This window comes from Pristiophorus japonicus, chromosome 15 (assembly GCF_044704955.1).
Source record: "Pristiophorus japonicus isolate sPriJap1 chromosome 15, sPriJap1.hap1, whole genome shotgun sequence".
NCBI classification, from domain to species: Eukaryota; Metazoa; Chordata; class Chondrichthyes; family Pristiophoridae; genus Pristiophorus; species Pristiophorus japonicus.
The window spans coordinates 24209737-24229330 of record NC_091991.1 but is presented as its reverse complement, the minus strand read 5'-3'; the positions used below and the strand labels follow the sequence as shown (position 1 = coordinate 24229330).

The window sequence follows — 19594 nt, the reverse complement described above, 5'->3', positions numbered from 1 at the left end:
AAAGCAGGAAACTATAGACCAGTTAGCCTAACATCTGTGGTTGGGAAAATGTTGGAACCCATTATTAAAGAAGCAGTAGCAGGACATTTGGATAAGCAAAATTCAGTCAGGCAGAGTCAGCATGGATTTATGAAGGGGAAGTTTGACAAATTTGCTGGAGTTCTTTGAGGATGTAACGAACAGGGTGGATAAAGGGGAACCTGTGAATGTGTTGTATTTGGACTTCCAGAAGGTATTTAACAAGGTGCCACATAAAAGGTTACTGCACAAGATAAAAGTCGGGGGTAATATATTAGCATGGATAGAGGATTGGCTAACTAACAGAAAACAGAGAGTCGGGATAAATGGTTCATTCTCTGGTTGGCAATCAGTAACTAGTGGGGTGCCGCAGGGATCAGTGCTGGGGCCCCAACTATTTACAATTTATATAAACGACTTGGAAGAAGGGACTGAGTGTAACGTAGCCAAGCTTGCTGATGATACAAAGATGGGAGGAAAAGCAATTTGTGAGGAGGATACAAAAAATCTGAAAAAGGACATAGACAGGCTAACTGAGTGGGCAAAAATTTGGCAGATGTTCGAAAGTGTGAGGTCATGCACTTTGGCAGAAAAAAAATCAAAGAGCAAGTTATTATTTAAATGGAGAAAGATTGCAAAGTGCCGCAGTACAGCGGGATCTGGGGATACTTGTGCATGAAACACAAAAGGATAGTATGCAGGTACAGCAAGTGATCAGGAAGACCAATGGAACCTTGGCCTTTATTGCAAAGGGGATGGAGTATAAAAGCAGGGAAGTCTTGCTACAGCTATATAATGTATTGGTAAGGTCACATCTGGAATACTGTGTGCAATTTTGGTTTCCACATTTCTGAAAGGATATACTTGCTTTGGAGACAGTTCAGAGAAGGTTCACTAGGGTGATTCTGGGGATGAGGGGGTTGCCTTATGGGGAAAGGTTGAGTAGTTTGGGCCTCTACTCATTGGAATTCAGAAGAATGAGAGGTGATCTTATCGAAACGTACAAGTTTATGACAAGGTGGATGCAGAAAGGATGTTTCAACTGATGGGGGAGACTAGAACTAGAGGGCAGGATCATAGAAACATAGAAACATAGAAAATAGGTGCAGGAGTAGGCCATTCGGCCCTTCTAGCCTGCACCGCCATTCAATGAGTTCATGGCTGATCTTAGAATAAGTGGCTGCCCATTTAAAACAGAGATGAGGAGAAATTTCTTCTATCAGAGGGTTGTTAATCTGTGGAATTCGCTGCCTAACCAAACTGTGGAAGCTGGGATATTGAATAAATTTAAAGACAGAAATAGATAGTTTCTTAAACGATAAGGGGATAAGGGGTTATGGGGAGTGGGCGGGGAAGTGGAGCTGAGTCCATGATCAGATCAGCCATGATCTTATTAAATGACGGAGCAGGCTCGAGGGGCTGTATGGCCTACTCCTATTTCTTATGTTCTTATAAGATTGGCAACGCCGATGAGAAAGACCTGGAGAAGCCAGTGCTGCCATTAACACCAGTGCGTGAGAACATTGCTGCTCATACTGCCAGGGCTACCCTCATAAATGCCATGTTCCAGGAACTCCAGAGAATCTCCCTACGTGCCCTCACTCACTCAAAAAGATGCTGGAGGGACTCATCATTAAGCCGAGGTGCAGATCTCTGCATTTCAGACATCGTGGTACTGACCTCCACTCACTAACACAAGCTTCACAAAAGAAAATCCAACTGTCAGCAAACGGGGCTATGGTCCCTTTGAATATACCCGCAAGAAGCGGGTCATCAGGTGACGTCACCAGATTCGCTCCCATTAACTGGTACGGATAACGCGCAGGGCGGGCCTAACACGGCCCATTTTGATAAGATCTTATTTTTGACCGGGATCGCCACAGGAGCGGGTTCATCACCCACCATCTCCCACCTTCACCTCGACCAGGTAGGGGAAATTGTGGCCACAGAGTCTAAACCAGGAGGTGTAAGTTTGAATAGTTAATTCAGTGACAAATCCTGTACAGGAAGCAAAATAAAGAGAGGGAAAGAAAGAGGGGATTGAGGGAAAGACAAAAAAGACAAAAAGAAAATCTCCAACAATTATTAAAATCTGAAGGAATGAGACTCCACACTTGTTAAAGTTAATTTGCAGTGCCAAAGCAGTTATTTGGCAGTAATTAAGAAAGAAAAATAAAAAAAACTTGCATTTATATAGCACCTTTCATGACCTCAGGATGTCCCAAAGTGTTTTACAGCCAAATTACTTTTGAATTGTAGTCACTGTTGTAATGTGGGATACGCGACAGCCACTCACGCACAGCAAGCTCCCATTAACAATAATGTGATAATGACCAGACAATCTGTTTTTGTTATGTTGATTGAGGGATAAATATTGGCCAGGACACCGGGGATAACGCCCCTACTCTTCTTCGAAATAAGCTGTTAAAAATCCACTTACGCTTGATGGACAAGCCCTAACTTTTTCTGGTGTGTTTAGTGGGTAAGTATCGCAACTTCATGCCCTTCATGTGTTGTAATGCTGAGTCTCTCGGCGTGATACTGTTATAGCGAAGCCTCTGGAGGAGCAGGGCAACTCTAACAGCAACTTCCTGATTTCCGCGTTTAAATGCACATGTGCGGACAGCAGAGGTTGCTATCCGATTTACTCCTTTATAACGGTGAGCGCCGATAGTTTCACTTATTTTTACTCCCAAATCCCGGCCATGGTAAAGAACATAAGAAATAGGAGCCCCTCGAGCCTGCTCCGCCATTTACTAAGATCATGGTTGTTCTGATCATGGACTCAGCTCCACTTCACTGCCCGCTTCCCATAACCCTTTATTTCCTTATCGCTCAAAAATCTGTCTATCTCCGCCTTAAATATAGTCAATGACCCGGCCTCCACAGCTCTCTGGGGCAGAGAATTCCATAGATTTACAACCCTCGGCGAGAAGAAATTTCTCCTCATCTCAGTTTTAAATGGGCGGCCCCTTATTCTGAGACTATATCCCCTAGTTTTAGTTTCCCCTATGTGTGGAAATATCGGGCCCAAGTTTCGGGCCGCGCCTAGAACGGCGCAGCCCCGACCTGGACGCCCGTTTTTCGCGCCACAAAGTGCGCCTAAAAAAAACTTACAGATTCTCCGGCACCCTGCTGGTCCTCTGGAGCCGGGCGCGGTGCAAGGTCCCTGCGCTGAAAACAGTGCTGTTGGAGGGCTCCCGGTGCTGCAGTCTGTAAGTAGAAAATTTTTTATTTATTGATTTAAAAAAAAATTATTTCTTATTAATTTTTTTGGATTGATTTATTGGTTGATTTATTGATGTTTTTATCATTTATTATTGATGATGTCTCTTTATTTGTAAAACTGAAGTGTTTAATGTTTGTAAACTTCCCTTTAAAACCCCCCACCCCCCCATTCCCTACGCCTGAGTTGTAACCTACGCCTGATTTTCTAAAGTGTAGACAAGGTTTTATCGAGCGTACAAAAATCTTCACTTACTCCATTCTAAGTTAGTTTGAAGTAAGTTTTCACTGCCGAAACTTTGAAAACAGGCGTAAGTGGCCGGACACGTCCTCTTTTGAAAAAAAAATTCTGTTCCAAAGTGAAACTGTTCTAACTGACTAGAACTGGAGCAAACTAATTGCCGAGAATTGCAATTTCTAAGATACTCCGTTCTACACCAGTTGCTCCAAAAAATCAGGAGCAACTGAGGCCGAAACTTGGGCCCATCCTCTCATTATCTTATATGTTTCGATAAGATCACCTTTCATTCTTCTGAACTCCAATGAATATAGTCCCAACCTACTCAACCTATGTTCATAAATCAACACCTTCATCTCCGGAATCAACCTAGTGAACCTTCTCTGAACAGCCTTCAATGCAAGTATATCCTTCCTTAATTCTGGAGACCAAAACTGTATGCAGTACTCTAGGTGTAGATGCACCAATACCCTGTACAGTTGCAGCAGGACTTCTCTGTTTTTATACTCTATCCCTCTTCCAATAAAGGCCAACATTCCATTTGCCTTCCTGATTATTTGCTGTACCTGCATGCTAACTTTTTGTGTTTCATGCGGAAGGACCAGGTCCCTCTGTACAGCAGCTCTTTGCAATTTTTCTCTATTTAAATTATAATTTGCTTTTCTATTGTTTCTGCCAAAGTGGATAACCTCACATTTTCACACATTATACTCCATCTGCCAAATGTTTGCCCACTCACAGCCTGTCTATATCCCTTTGCAGATTCTTTGTATCCTCCTCACAACTTGCTTTCCCACCCATCTTTGTATCATCAGCAAATTTAGCTAAATTACACTTGGTCCCTTCATCCAAGTCATTAATATAGATTGTAAATAGTTGAGCCCCCAGCACCGATCCCTGCGGCACCCCACTAGTTACTGTTTGCCAACCGGAAAATGACCCATTTATCCCGACTCTCTGTTTTCTGTTAGTTAGCCAATCCTCTATCCATGCTAATATATTATCCCCAACCCCGTGGGCTCTTATCTTGTGCAGTAACCTTTTATGTGGCACCTTATCAAATGCCTTCTGGAAATCCAAATACACCACATCCACTGGTTCCCCCTTATCCATCCTGCTTGGTACATCCTCAAAGAACTCCAGCAAATTTGTCAAATATGATTTCCCTTTCATAAAACCATGCTGATTCTGCTTGATTGAAATTTGTTTTTTCCAAATGTCCTGCTATTGCTTCCTTAATAACGGACTCCAGCATTTTCCCAATGACAGATGTTAGGCTAACTGGTCTATAATTTCCTGCTTTCTGTCTGCCTCCTTTTTTAAATAGGGGCATTACATTTGTGGTTTTCCATTCTGCTGAGTCCTCCCCAGAATCCAGGGAATTTTGGTATTATAACCAATGCATCCACTATCTCTGCAGCCACTTCTTTTAAGACCCTAGGATGTAAGCCATCAGATCCAGGGGACATGTCCGCCTTTAGTCCCATTATTTTACTGAGTACTACTTCAATAGTGATAGTGATTGTATTAAGTTACTCCCTTCCTTAAAACCCTTTGATTATCCATTATTGGGATGATTTTAGTGTATTTTACCGTGAAGACCGATACAAAATATTTGTTCAACATCTCTGCCATTTCCCTGTTCTCCATTATTAATTCCCCAGTCTCATCCTCTCGGGGACCAACATTTACCTTAGCCACTCTTTTCCTTTTTATATAGAAACTCTTACTATCTGTTTTTATATTTTGTGCTCGTTTACTTTCACAATCTATCTTCCCTCTATTTATTATTTTCTTAGTCGTTCTTTGCTGGCTTTTAAAAGTTTCCCAAAAAGTTGTTAAAACAATGTATTTGGCAGTGTGCAGGTGTTTCAGGAGAAGCTCAAAATCAGGGTTTTAGTTCTGCTGACTATCCCTCGGTTACACTATTCCAGCCACTTGAGTGGCAAACTATTACCATGGCCGGATTTTGCCTGCGCTCAGAGAGTGGATTTGGAGGCGGGTCCACTGTCAAGATGTAACAGATTGACAGCAGGGCGGTATTCCACTCTGAACCCGCCTCCTTGCTAATTTCCAAAGTACTGACAACACATTAGCAGAAACTTTACATGAACATTGGCGATAATACCCAAGTGTATGTTGCATGTTGTTAGTTGATATGAGGGTGAATGTGAGGGGTGGCTAGTGAGATGGGGAAGTGATAATGTAGATAGAGAGGGATGGGTGGAGGTGCAAGGTAAGTTGGTGTGAGTAAGGATGTGTAGGAGTAGAGTTGGGAAAGCAGAGTGATGGGGATGTGATGAGAGGCACAGTAGGATGAGGTTGAGTGTGGCTTTGCAGTAACATTTCATGATCTACTGAGATCATTGAAAGATTTGCGCCACTGCAATCTCGTCGTCCTGACAACATCCCTGCTTGTGCCCTCCTGTGCAATGTGCAACCAGGCTGCGTTGATCTCCTGCGGAGGTCTCTTCCGCTGATTTGAAGGGAAGAGAACCTCCTTGTGTGCTGTGACTCCCTCTATAAGCATCTGGAGGGAGTCATGGGAGAGTCTGGGTGCAGCCGTGCACTTTTGTGCAGTGCTTGTCACTGTTTGCAGCACCTTAAGAACACTGACAGAACAACTGTCAAAATGAATGTGGATATGGTCCCTTTAAGGAAACCGGCTGATGACACATCATCAGATGACGTCATCAGATCCGCTTCCTTTTAATTGACCGGGAACCTCAAAAGAGGGGCTTAACAAGCCCCATCATCGTAAAATCATGTCGGAGGCTGGGGTTGAGACAGCTGCGGGGTCTGAACTCGCCAAGGACGTCGCCCTCCCCGGACCTGCCGAGGTAGGTAAAATCCAGCCCCATGTGTGCGCAACAACTGTGGAAAAAATGGTTTTACCAGATGAAACCATCATGAATGTTGGGCAGTGAATATAGCACCAAGTAAAATATCCAGCAACAAGGAAAAGAAAGAAACTTATATAATGTCTTTCATGACCTCAGGATGTCCCAAAATGCTTTACAGCCAATGAATAATTTTTGGAGTATCGTCACTGTTGTAATGTAGGAAACGCAGCAGCCAATTTGGGCACAGCAAGCTCCCACCAACAGCAATGTGATAATGACCAAATAATCTGTTTCAGCGATGTTGTTTGTCGGATAAATATTGGCAAGGATACCCCGCTCTTCTTCAAAATAGTGCCATGGGATCTTTTCCATACACCTGAGAGGGCAGACAGGGCCTTGGTTTAACATCTCATCCGAAACATGGCACAGGTTGAACCTCCCTTATTCAGGACTCCCTTATCCGGCATCACCCCTCATTCGGCATGATTCTGGCAGCCGAGGGCGCATGCGCAGAACGCCGCTGACCTCCACCCCGGCTTTGTGGCCCACCGACACTCAGCCCGCCAGGGGCCCGCCGACCCTCACTGGGGCCCGCCAACACTCAGCCTGCCGGGGGCCCCACCGGCACTCGGCCTGCCAGGGGCACCGACGACCTTCCCCCCCGCCCCCCCCTGACCTCGAGCAGCCTCCCCTCACCCCCCCCCCCCCCCTCAAGCTGACCTCCCTTTATCCAGCAAAATCCCTTATTTGGCACAGGCCAGGTCCCGAGGGTGCCGGATACGGGAGATTCAACTTGTACTTCTAGCAGTGCAGCACTCCCTCGGTACTGCACTGAAGTGTCAGCCTAGATTTCATGCTCAAGTCTCTGGAGTGGGACTTGAACCAACAAACTTTTGACTCAGATGCGAGAGTGCCACTGACTCAGCCATGGCTGGTACGAAGATAACAATGTGCAACTGGGGCCGTGAGCTTCCCTTGCAGGAGCAACTATCAAAGGTGACCGTGCAGCCATCTTGCTCCTCTCCACCAAAAGAAGATTCATTTCCAGAGCGGCCCTGAAAAAATTGTAGAGAAAAGAGATTCGGAGTAACACAGTGAAGACGGACATCACTGCTGGCATGTGACCAAGGTGACCTATGGGAGCATAATCATTCTATAACTACATTTTAAGAACTGATGAAGCTTAAAAAATATATCTACATTGTGTGATCCAGAGCAAAAACATCAGTTAGACGCCAAGGGAATGTACCATTTATGTCAAATATTTATTCACAACCTTGGTCTGCTAAATTGGAACCGCAGGGTTCACTGGCTCTGCTCCTGGGGTTGCTCACGGACTAGTACTCAGTTAATAATACCTCACGCTCCAGGGAAATTAGAAATTGCCTGGAAGATATTAGATACTTTCACAGTTCAGTTGGAAAACAGATTCAGGGTGCGGAAACCTGGTTGATTATTATGAGCATGAAACATGCCTGCCAGGGCTGGCAAAAACATTACTAGTGATACCACCGATCGCAATGGAACAACAGCTTGTAGAGTCACTAATACAACATTTCTCTGATTATTATTTCACCCGTGGTCCTATAGAATATTTCATTATTCTGTATTACTGTCAAAAACCTATTGCCATTTCAGAATTTGGACACATTGCAGTTTAATTGCCAATTGAAAGGTGGTTTCGAGTCTACCCATTAGTGTGCTGCCATAAAAATTCGGTCTGTAGATAAATAACCATCCAACGTAATTTACTTTCCCCTTTTCTTGATCAGCAGAGCTGCAATGAGCAATGAATTTCCTTGCGTCATACTGGGTTTCTCTCATGCTAGAGATGGTGTCGGGAGAGCTCTTGTCTGCCCTCTGGCAATAAAACAGAGAAGGAAGCTATATTGAAAAATGGCACACAAATTATAGTTAGAAGCGAAATGCACAGTGAAAGATGATTGCAAAATTTCCACCAAAACCCAATTCTTTGTGCACGTATCAAAAAGGTGCTGGACTACAAATAATTCCATGTGTAAAGTGTCTTGAGGGGGCCACTCTTTACTTTGGAAGGCTGACTGGGGAAGTGCGTTGGCCAGAGCCCCCTTCAGTCCAATGGCTGTGGAGTCCCTGGCCATTTTAAGCTTGGGCTTCATTTAAATCTCACTGGTGAGCTCCTATGGATATCCCACTGGAGCTCACTGCCTTCAGGATGGTGCTTTATCGAGTGGCTCATACGCCATGCTGGCCTGCAGGTAGGTACTGGGAGGGGTGAGTGAATGGGGGAAGGGTGAGTGAGTCCAGCCCAGGAGCGATCAGCAGTATCTGTGTGGGGACAGGAGGAGCACTGCCACACCTCCTGACTCCACAGATTCATAAATCAGAAACTTTTCTGGCTTGTTGTAGGAGCAGCCAGCAGTGATCCCTTAGAGGACAGCTGGTTAGGATGCTCAATGCCTGGACACCTGGGTGGAGCATGCACATTGCAAACATAGAAACATAGAAAATAGGTGCAGGAGTAGGCCATTCGGCCCCTCTGCACCAGCATTCAATATGTTCATGGCTGATCATTCTTGCAACTTTAGTACCCCATTCCTTCTCTCTCTCCATACCCCTTGATCCCTTTAGCCATAAGGGCCACATCCAACTCCCTTTTGAATATATCTAACGAACTGGCCTCAACAACTTTCTGTGGCAGAGAATTCCACAGGTTAACAATTCTCTGAGTGAAGAAGTTTCTCCTCATCTCGGTCCTAAATGGCTTAACCCTTACCCTTAGACTGTGACCCCTGGTTCTGGACTTCCCCAACATCGGGAACATTCTTCCTGCATCTAACCTGTCCAATCCTGTCAGAATTTTACATGTTTCTATGAGAACCCCTCTCATTCTTCTAAATTCCAGTAAATATAAGCCTAGTCGATCCAGTCTTTCTTCATATGTCAGTCCTGCCATCCCGGGAATCAGTCTGGTGAACCTTCGCTGCACTCGCTCAATAGCAAGAATGTCCTTCCTCAGATTAGGAGACCAAAACTGTACAGGTGCCCCAGAGAATTGCATTCGGGGTCCTAACTACTTCATAGGAGCCTGATCTGGATAGTAAACAGGACTGCTGTTGGAGACAGGCGGGTGCTCCAGCCGCCCAAAGGAAGACCTCTTTCAAAGAGCTTAGCTTGAGGCCCCGTTACTATGTAATGGATGTGTCGCTTGTGGAAATTAGGCAGTATATCCTTTTATTATTCCTATTCATAGATGACATTCTAAAGTACTTCCATTCGTATTGACTCCACATTCCACAGTAACTGTAACATATTTGATGCACATTAAAATATTTCACATTTTAATGATTTTAAAAACAGAACAGTGATACAAGACACCAATTTAAGTATTTTTAGTTAAATGCAACAAATAACTAATTTAAACAGAGGTTCCATCCCAAATGGGTGCCACAGGAAACTGGCAGTGGTGGTGGGACCCACCATCTCCGGCCACATTCCTTGAGAACCGATGTCCGAAGGCCCACAGAATTCCGAGGCCATTAATAATGTAATGACATACATAACTAGCAGAGAGGGTTTTGTCATGGAAGGAAGGTTGCCATTCCTTTGGTAAGGTCCTGGCTGAGATGTGAGTGGCTATCAAGTTGGAATATATGCTGCAAATGGAAGAAAGGCTGTGGTAATGACCTTGGAAAAGGCACACTTTCTTTTACATTTTATTCAGAATCAAATTGCACACAAATGTGACAGATGGTGCAAACTTTGTAATTGTCCTTCTGCACATGTGCAGAAGCATTGTTTTCAAGGGACAGGACATTCTGAAAATGATTTCTCGGAATAACGGAATGCTGAATGCCGGACTGATTTAGGATGGAGAATTGCTTTCTCCCTCATTTCTAATGCGATGCTCAACTGTCACTTTGAGATATCAACAGAATAGCACTATAAATATGAAGTTTCTGCTGGAACTAACTGAATCCCGTCGAATTGACTGATCAGTTTGCGATATTGAGAGCAGGTTGCTGTAACAGTAACAGTTAATCAATGTCTGCGTGAGGACCACTGTCAGCAATAGAGGCCCTCAGATGAAGATGGGATTGACAACGCAGGCATTGCAAAACTCATCAAACAATCACTGGGGGGAAGATACTGTCAGAAGCAGTAATTATATCAGGTAATTGGTGTCATTTACCTTGTCACAGCCCACTGAATGTGACTAACGCAGGACATTTGAGCTGTCACACACTGTTAGCTTTGAGGTGCCAGAGCTTTAGGAATTACATGAGGTCTCACTCACTTTGGAAAAAAAAATAAATGCAGCAAAACGAGTTTCTGAAATGTTAAAAATGTACCTTAAAAAAAGTTAATCTGGTTAAAAGAAAAAATTAGTTTCCCATATGTGATAGATTTTGCTAATTCTCCACAAGAATTAACCCTTCCTCTCCGATGACACGTGATTTAGTAAACTAACGCCGAGAAATTTATTGGTGCAGTGCTCGTTTTTTTTATTAGTTCCGGGATGTGGGCGTCGCTGGCAATGCCAGCATTTATTGCCCATCCCTAATTGCTCGAGAACGTGGTGGTGGGCCGCCTTCTTGAACCGCTGCAGTCCGTGTGGTGAAGGTACTCCCACAGTGCTGTTACGGAGGAAGTTCCAGGATTTTGACCCAGCAACGATGAAGGATCGGCGATATATTTCCAAGTCAGGATAGTGTGTGGCTTGGAGGGGAACTTGCAGGTGATGGTGTCCCCATGTGCCTGCTGCTCTCGTCCTTCTAGGTGGTAGAGTTTGCGGGTTTGGGAGGAGTTGCCGAAGAAGCTTTGGCGAGTGCTGTAATGCATCTTATACATGGCATATACTGCAGCCACGGTGCGCTGATGGTGGAGGGAATCAATATTTAAGGTGGTGGATGGGATGCCAATTAAGCGAGCTGCTTTGTCCTGGATGGTGTCGAGCTTCTTGAGTGTTGTTGGAGCTGCACACATCCAGACAAGTGGAAAGTATTCCATCACACTCCTGACTTGTGCCTTTTGTAGATGGTGGAAAGGCTTTGGGGAGTCAAGAGGTGAGACACTCACCGCAGAATAGCCAGCCTCTGACCCGCTCTTGTTGCCACAGTATTTATGTGGCTGGTCCATTAAATTTCAGGTCAATGGTGACCCCCCCCAGGATGTTGACGGTGGGGGATTCGGCGATGGTAATGTCGTTGAACATCAAGGGGAGGTGGTTCGTGTCTCGCTTGTTGGAGGTGGTCATTGCCCGGCACTTAGGTGGTGCGAATGTTACTTGCCACTTATTAACCCAAGCCTCAATGTTGTCCAGGTCTTGCTGCATGCGGGCATGGACTGCTTCATTTTCTGAGGAGTTGCGAATGGAACTGAACACTGTGCAGTCATCAGTGAACATCCCCACTTCTGACCTTATGATGGTGGATAGGTCATTGATGAAGCAGCTGAAGATGGTTGGGCCTAGGAAACTGCCCTGAGGAACTCCTGCAGCGATGTCCTGGGGCTGGGATGATTGACCTCCAACAACCACAGCCCTCTTCCTTTGTGCTAGGTATGTCTCCAGCCAGTGCAGAGTTTTCCCCGATTCCCATTGACTTCAATTTTACTCGGGCTCGTTGATGCCACACTCGGTCAAATGCTGCCTTGACGTCAAGAGCAGTCACTCTCACCTCATCTCTGGAATTCAGCTCTTTTATCCATGTTTGGACCTAGGCTGTAATGAGGTCTGAAGCTGGATAGTCCTGGCAGAACCCAAACTGAGCATCGATGACCAGGTTATTGGTGAGTAAGTGCCACTTGATAGCACTGCCGATGACACCTTCCATCACTTTGCTGATAATTGAGAGTAGACTGATGGGGCGGTAATTGGCTAGATTGGATTTGTCCTGCTTTTTGTGGACAGGACATACCTGGGCAGTTTTCCATATTGTCGGATAGATGCCAGTGTTGTAGCTGCAGCTTGGCTAGAGGCGCGGCTAGTTCTGGAGCACGTCTTCAGCATGACAGCCGGGATATTGTCGGAACCCATAGCCTTTGCTGTATCCAGTACGCTCAGCCGTTTCTTGATATCACATGGAGTGAATTGAATTGGCTGAAGACTGGCTTCTGTGATGGTGGGGACCTCAGGAGGCGGCCGATATGGATCATCCTCTTGGCACTTCTGGCTGAAGAAGGTTGCAAACGCTTCAGCTTTATCTTTTGCACTCATGTGCTGGGCTCCGCCATCATTGAGGATGGGGGCTATTCATGGAGTCTCCTCCCGTTAGTTGTTTAGTTGTTCACCACCATTCACAACTGCATGTGGCAGGTCTGCAGAGCTTTGATCTGATCTGTTGATTGTGGGATCGCTTAGCTCTGTTTATAGCATGCTGCTTCCACTGTTTAGCATGCATTCGCCCTGTGATGCAGCTTCCCCAGGTTGGCATCTTATTTCTAGGAACACGGTGCTGCTGCTGGCATGCTCCTCTGCACTCTTCATTGAACCACTGTTTGTCCCCTGGCTTGATGGTAATGGTAGAGTGGAGGGATATGCCAGGCCATGAGGTTACAGATTGTGGTGGAATACAATTCTACTGCTGCTGATGGCCCACAGCGCCTCATGGATGTCCAGTTTTGAGCTGCTAGGTCTGTTCTGAATCTATCCCATTTAGCACGGTGGTAGTGTCACACAACATGATGGAGGGTGTCTTCAGTGTGAAGACAGGACTGCTACCAACGCTGTCATGGACAGATGCATCTGCAGCAGGTAGATTGGTGAGGACGAGGTCAGTAGGTTTTTCCCTCGTGTAGGTTCTCTCACCACCTGCCGCAGTCCCAGTCTCGCAGTTATGTCCTTCAGGACCTTGCCAGCTCAGTCAGTAGTGGTGCTACCCAGCCACTCTTGCTGATGGACATTGAGTTCCCCCACCTAGAGTACATTCTGTGCCTTTCTTACTCTCTGTGCTTCTTCCAAGTGGTGTCCAACATGGAGGAGTACTGATTCATCAGCTGAGGGAGGGCAGTAGGTGGTGATCAACAGGAGGTTTCCTTGCCCATTCTTGACCTGAAGCCATGGGACTTCATGTGGTCCGGAGTCAATGTTAAGGACTCCCAGGGCCACACCCTCCCAACTGTATACCACTGTGTCGCCACCTCGGGTGGGTCTGTCCTGCCATTGTGACACGACATCCCCAGGGATAGTGATGGAGGAGTCTGGGACATTGGCAAAAAGGTATGATTCTGTGAGTATAACTATTGTTAGAAATAGCCATGTTAAGGCTATCTCTGGTCACTTTAATAATCAGGTTTGACTGTAAACCAATCTGGTGGGTATATTGTGTTTAATCAGAGTTTAAGACAGAATATAACAGCAAAAACACACGACCGTGACAAGGGGCTGATATCCAATCCGATTGGTCAAATGGCTGGCACACGTGAGCAGTTCTCTGGCTTGCAGCCTCTCTTTCTCTCGTCTACAGCCTCCTTCGGTGAAGCACGGGATTGCTCTCAAAGAGCGATCGACCAGCACAACAACTGGTATTTCCCTCCACTGTTTACGGGCTTGAGCCCTCAGGTTGTTTCTTTTAGTGTGTTTTTCAGGGTGGGCCTGGAATGGGACATTGACAACACCTTTTGGCCGATAGAGGTTCCCCTTAAAACACGGTGTCCAATGGGACATTGAGTTCTTTGTCTAAACTTGCCGATGAAGACCCTCCCTGAAGGAGGGGTCTTCACAACCATTGCACATCTTTTCTTGTTTATATTTTTGAAAGCCAATCCATCCACCTGGACCCTCTTCTCTCGTTCTGTCGTGTCCTTCTGGTGCTTTCTCAGGCACAACCTTGGGCACTTAAACGAGAGATCCTTTGTTAGAAATGTCTCACTCCAGCCGGTCGTCATGGATACCCTTCTATTTTATGTCTTTTATACTAATTAATTTGTAATTATCTTCGCAAGCAGTTGTGTTAAACAAACTCCAAATTCAACCGTAGCATTATAATTGGTTATTAGCAATAATGGAAGAAACATAGGTTGGGCCTTCATTGGCCAAATTAAAGACAAAATCAAAATGTTACGCATTCTCTAATCTAACTCATTAAAAACAATGTCTCAATTCTAATGCATCTTTCTAGAAAAATGAAACTTAAGCAATCTCAGGTAAAACATAATGTACATTAACCCTATACTTGTCTCGAGCAGAAACATACAATCTTTTAAACACAGTATTATTTTTAGGAGTGCCTAATTTCTAACACTGTCGGGCTGTTGCTTGACTAGTCTGTGGTACAGCTCTCCTGATTTTGGCACAAATCCCCAGATGTTGGTGAGGAGGACTTTGCAGAGCCGACTGGGCTGGGTGTGCCATTGTCATGTCCGAAGCTGGTGCCGAGGTCAAAGCCAGGTGGTCCGTCTGGTTTTATTCTTATTATTGTTTCATGTAGGGGGTTTGTTCCAACTGAATGGCTTGCTAGGCCATTTCAGGGGGCAGTTAAGTGTCAACCACATTGTTGGGTCTGGAGTCATATATAGGCCAGCCAAGGTAAGGATGGCAGATTTCCTTTCCTAAAGGACATTAGTTTTTCAGGCGCAAAATGGATGCCGAAGCATCCAATATGGTGGGTGGGGTGTGTATTACAGGCCAGAAGCCAGCCATATTTGTGCAGGCAGAAAAAGAAGTGTCCAGGGCTTGCACCTGAAACAGGAGTCATGCCCTTTGTATATGCACATCTGTTTGAGGACCAGGTCGCAAAATTGGATTGCCCTGAATGCTGCCAGCATCAGGCCGGCTGTGTTCAGGAAGACTTGGTCTACAGGCGGCCTACCAAGGGACCTGCAGGCTGCCACCAAAAAGGTAAGTTTTTTTTTGAAGAAACACTTACCTGAATGTGGAGTCAGGAGGAGCAAGAATATCAGGTATGCTGCGGGCCTACTGGTTTTGGCGTAGGCCTGCGCGAACCGATTTCTAGGCCTGAATCTTTAAATGCTGCAGTGTGTTTGCTTCATGGGTTCTTGCTGAAGAATTCATTGCAACACATTGCTATTAAGAACTAGTTGGTTTATTAACAAAGATATAACAATCAAACTACACAATGCCAGTCCAATCACTATGCTCACAACTGCATACCTCGTCGTGGATGACCTAGACCCAATTGACTGTGGTTTTATTAAGCCTTGTGAACATCACGTGATTGGCTAAGTCGCTCACAATGCAACAGCTCTACAACTATTTTCTTGTATACTTTAATCAACATATAAAATCAAATTAAAATTTGTTTGCCGGGGGTGATGATGCACTCCAGTCCCTCCAGCGCCCACCTCTCACGGAAGGTTGCGAACGTACCGGTGGACACCGCATGACAACAGCTCTACAAACCTGTGAGCATATTCACAGGTGCATATATTACAAATAGCATGTGGCCTGAATGGTTTTGTTGGCCTGGTTACCTCTACCCCTCAGTTGAAGAGATTTAAGCTAATTAATTAAATGCCACAGTGAGCCATGTTCAGATCTTTTAAAATTCAAGCACAACTCTTTAAATATTCTTAAACCAAATCTCCAACTCTATTGTTAGCAAAGTTTTTGCAGACTTTAAAGAGAACTCTTCCTTTGATGAGAAAGTAATGAGGCAGGTTATATATCTGTTTATTTGTTCATGGGATATGGGCATCATTGGCAAGGCCAGCATTTATTGCCCATCCCTAATTTTCCTTGGGAAGGTGGAGGTGAACTGCCTTCTTGAACCGCTGCAGTCTGTGTGGTGAAGGTACTCCCACAGTGCTGTTACGGAGGGAGTTTCAGGAATTTGACCCAGCGACAATGAAGGAACAGTGATGTACTTCCAAGTCAGGATGGTGTATAACTTGGAGGTGGTGGTGTTCCCATGCGCCTGCTACCCTTGTTCTTCTAGGTGGTAGAGTTTGCGGGTTTGGGAGGTGCTGCTGAAGAAGCTGTGGTGAGTTGCCGCACGGCATCTTGTAGATGGTACACACTGCAGCTAAGGTACGCTGATGGTGAAGGGAGTGAATGTTGAAGGTGGTGGATGGGGTGTTAATCAAGCGGGCTGCTGTGTCCTGGATGGTGTTGAGCTTCTTGAGTGTTGTTGGAGCTGCACTCATCCAGGCAAGTGGAGAGTATCCCATCATACTCCTGATTTGTGCCTTGTAGATGGTGAAAAGGCTTTGGAGAGTCAGGAGTTGAGACACTCCGTAGAATACCCACTTTTGTTGCCACAGTATTTATGTGGCTGGTCCAGTTAAGTTTCTGGTCAGTGGTGACCCCCAGGAAGTTGATGGTGGGGGATCCGGCGATGGTAATGCTGTTGAATGTCAAGGGGCGGTGGTTAGGCTTTCGCTGGTTGGAGATAATCATATTCCAAGACGAGACGAGGGTAGTCTGTTATGGCTGTCAGCCATGTCGGTTGTCAGAGTAAATTTATTTCTCAGATGACACAGCACCTACTGGAGTGTGCTTGAAATGAAAATTAGGAGACAAGAGGAAATTGGGTTAGAGAAAAAACTACAAGAGGACAGAACAAATGGTGACAGTACAGCTTGCTGTATAACAGAAATTCTGAAAGGTTTAGGAAGGAAAGTATTTGAAGTGAAAAACCAACAATATAAATCAGCAGAGAACAATGCATTAAAACATTCAATTGAATGAAACAATAAAAAAGTATAACAATGGGAAGATTCAAATAAAATGAGCACTTTACTCGCCTGAAAATTGGCAACAGGCAGAGATAGGTCTGGTGGGCACCTTGGACACCTGATTCAATTTTCAGGCAGGCCTTTAAATAGACGCCCAGCACTCCTGCCCAAAAACAGGCCAATAAATCAGGGTCCTATGTCAGTTGTAGGACTCCAATTGCAATTTTAATGTACAGGTGGGCAGAGCCTGCACCATGCATGCTTGTCCCAGCTATACCAGGCGATGAGCGACCTAACCAACAATCCTTCAAAGGGAGCGCTGGAGGCCGCTCAGGAAAAGATAAGTTTTTTTTTTAAATTAAAGATTTTTGCAGGGCAAGGAGGAGGTGGCTCATTATCATCACCCCCCCCCCCCCCCGCACCCCATCCCTGACAGGCCCTTGATGCCGGCCGGCTCTCTGCGGAAGCGGGCCAATTTCCCATTGTCCAAAACTACCATCTGTAGCTCACATGTAGAATTCAAATGATGTCCAAACGTTATTAGTGAGCTGGCAACTTTATATCCGTCTGGTTTCACTTGTACTCTTATCCTTCCTGTTGACATTAAGGCCGGGAAATTGGGGGCGGTAACATCCGTGAGGAGGGGGTTCCTGCGCCAGGTGCGGAGGTTCCGCCCCACTCGTGAAATTGGGGTTACCGCTCCAGAGAGGAAGTGGAGCACAAAAAAACGCGCCCCACTTCCTCTCTGGGGCACTAAGGAGGCGGAAGCAGAGGGAGCGGGGCGCAGCGATATGCACTGGGGGGGCGTAACGCTGCCGGGTAGAAGGGACCCGCCACTTCATTAAAGGGGAGGGCCAAGCTGCAGGCTCTGCGGGGCCCTACCTGGACCACCGGGGAGCGGGTGCCATGCCATCAACCTGGCACTCACGCAGAGTTCCGGGCTGCCAGATGGTGGCACAGACTCTGCGTTCTAGGTGGCAACGTGCCGCGACAGGTAAGTCGGCCATTTTTTTATTTACGCGCAGCTTCAGGGGGCGATCAGGAATCTTTGCTCGGGGTCGAAAAGGGGTCGCTGCACATGGTGATGACGTCGTCATCGCTGGCACAGCGGAGCGGGGCGCTACTGGCTACCGTCGCTGCTAAACTCCCACGTAATTTAGCGGGAGTCGTTACTGGCGCCATTCCCGGGCAAAAGGTCATTTGCGCCCCGTTAGCGCCCCCTTATTTTTCTGGGGTTTTTTTCATTTTCAAGTCAGATGTCCCTTTGCACTGCTTAGCCTGGTTTTCGATTTAAAAAAAATAAAAAATGGAGTAGGCAGCAGTCATTAGTCATGCCGCCAGGATTCAGTGTACTGCACATCATAATCCTCCAGTAGACTCAGAACTGAAATTTCTTTTCGAAAAAACAGTCTGCATTTACATCTTTTAAGTTTCATTGGTTAACAACAGACATCTGGGAGTACAGGAGATTATAACTGAACAAAAGCAGAATACTGTGGATGCTGGAATCTGAAATAAAAACAGAAATTGCTGGAGATCTTAGCGGGTCAGGCAGCATCTGTGTAGAGCAGCAGAGTTAACGTTTCGGGTCGATGTCCCTTCAGTTGTAACTGAAGATAGGCAGCTTCAATGAAGGCTGAGATCGCAGGTCAAATCTATCAGACCAGCTGCTACACACAGGTACAGTCAAATGCAAGACTGCAAGTTCATTACACTATGCATTTTTTATACTGTTAAAATATTTTTCTTTTTTTAAAATGTTTTCCTGATATCTGAGCTCTGATAGAACTCAGCCCTCCCGATCTCTGTAACCCCTTACAGCCCTCCAAGATCTCTGCTCCAATTTAGCTCTCTTGCACATGCCCGATTTTCATTGCTGTACAATTGGCCACCATGCCTTCAGTTGCTCAGGAACTCCCTCCCTAAATCTTTCTGCCTCTTTCCTCCTTTTAAGATGTTCATTAAAACCTCTCTCTTTGACCACTTGTCCTAATATCTCCTTATGTGGCTTGGTGTCAAATTTTGTTTGATAACACTCCTATGAAGCGCGTTGGGACAATTTACTATGTTAAAGTCGCTATTTAAATGTAAGTTCCTATTGTTGTTGTTGAGAAGCTTATTGTAAAGTAACTTTGGATTAATTGGAATAGAAAGTAGAAAATTACTAAAAGGAAACTCCTCTTTGTTCTAGGCTATATTATTAGACATGGCTTTATCATCTGTCCTATTTCGAGAAGGGGTTGTCAGAGTTTCAATCTGTAATTTAGAACCTGTTGGGACAAGCAGATAGCACCCATTTTCATTTCTGGCACTGCAGTAGTAGTATTATAATAATGAAATATGATTGAAATAGGGTGCTGATGTTTTGGTTCTCATACAATGATTGTTATATTCCAAATGTTCAAAAGGACACGCATTATGAATTATTTTCTAAAGTATGATTACTACTCAACATATAAGGCACTAGAGGCAAGAGACCAAAAAGTGAATACAAGATTAAATCCATCACATAGACCCCGGCCCTTGAAATTCTTGCAAGGTTTCACAGTACTATCTAAATGCCTTGTATTACTTGGATGAAAATATCATACTATCCAAACAAGTGTGACATTTATACTAGTAATAAAATCAGTTTCAATTGTGTAGAATTCATATC

General features: G+C 45.2%; 1 protein-coding gene and 1 long non-coding RNA gene across 2 annotated transcripts in view; one reads left to right on the top strand and one right to left on the bottom strand.

The window, feature by feature from the left end:
- Nucleotides 1-19594, top strand: part of LOC139280649 (protein kinase C-binding protein NELL2-like) — a 290626-nt gene that overhangs the window by 151915 nt on the left and 119117 nt on the right. The gene's annotated exons all lie outside the window — the stretch shown is intronic.
- Nucleotides 1-19594, bottom strand: part of LOC139280650 (uncharacterized) — a 275728-nt gene that overhangs the window by 220528 nt on the left and 35606 nt on the right. Inside the window, exon 2 of the long non-coding RNA XR_011596731.1 lies at nt 3136-3231. This is a non-coding gene — a long non-coding RNA (uncharacterized lncRNA). The remainder of the gene's footprint in view (nt 1-3135; nt 3232-19594) is intronic.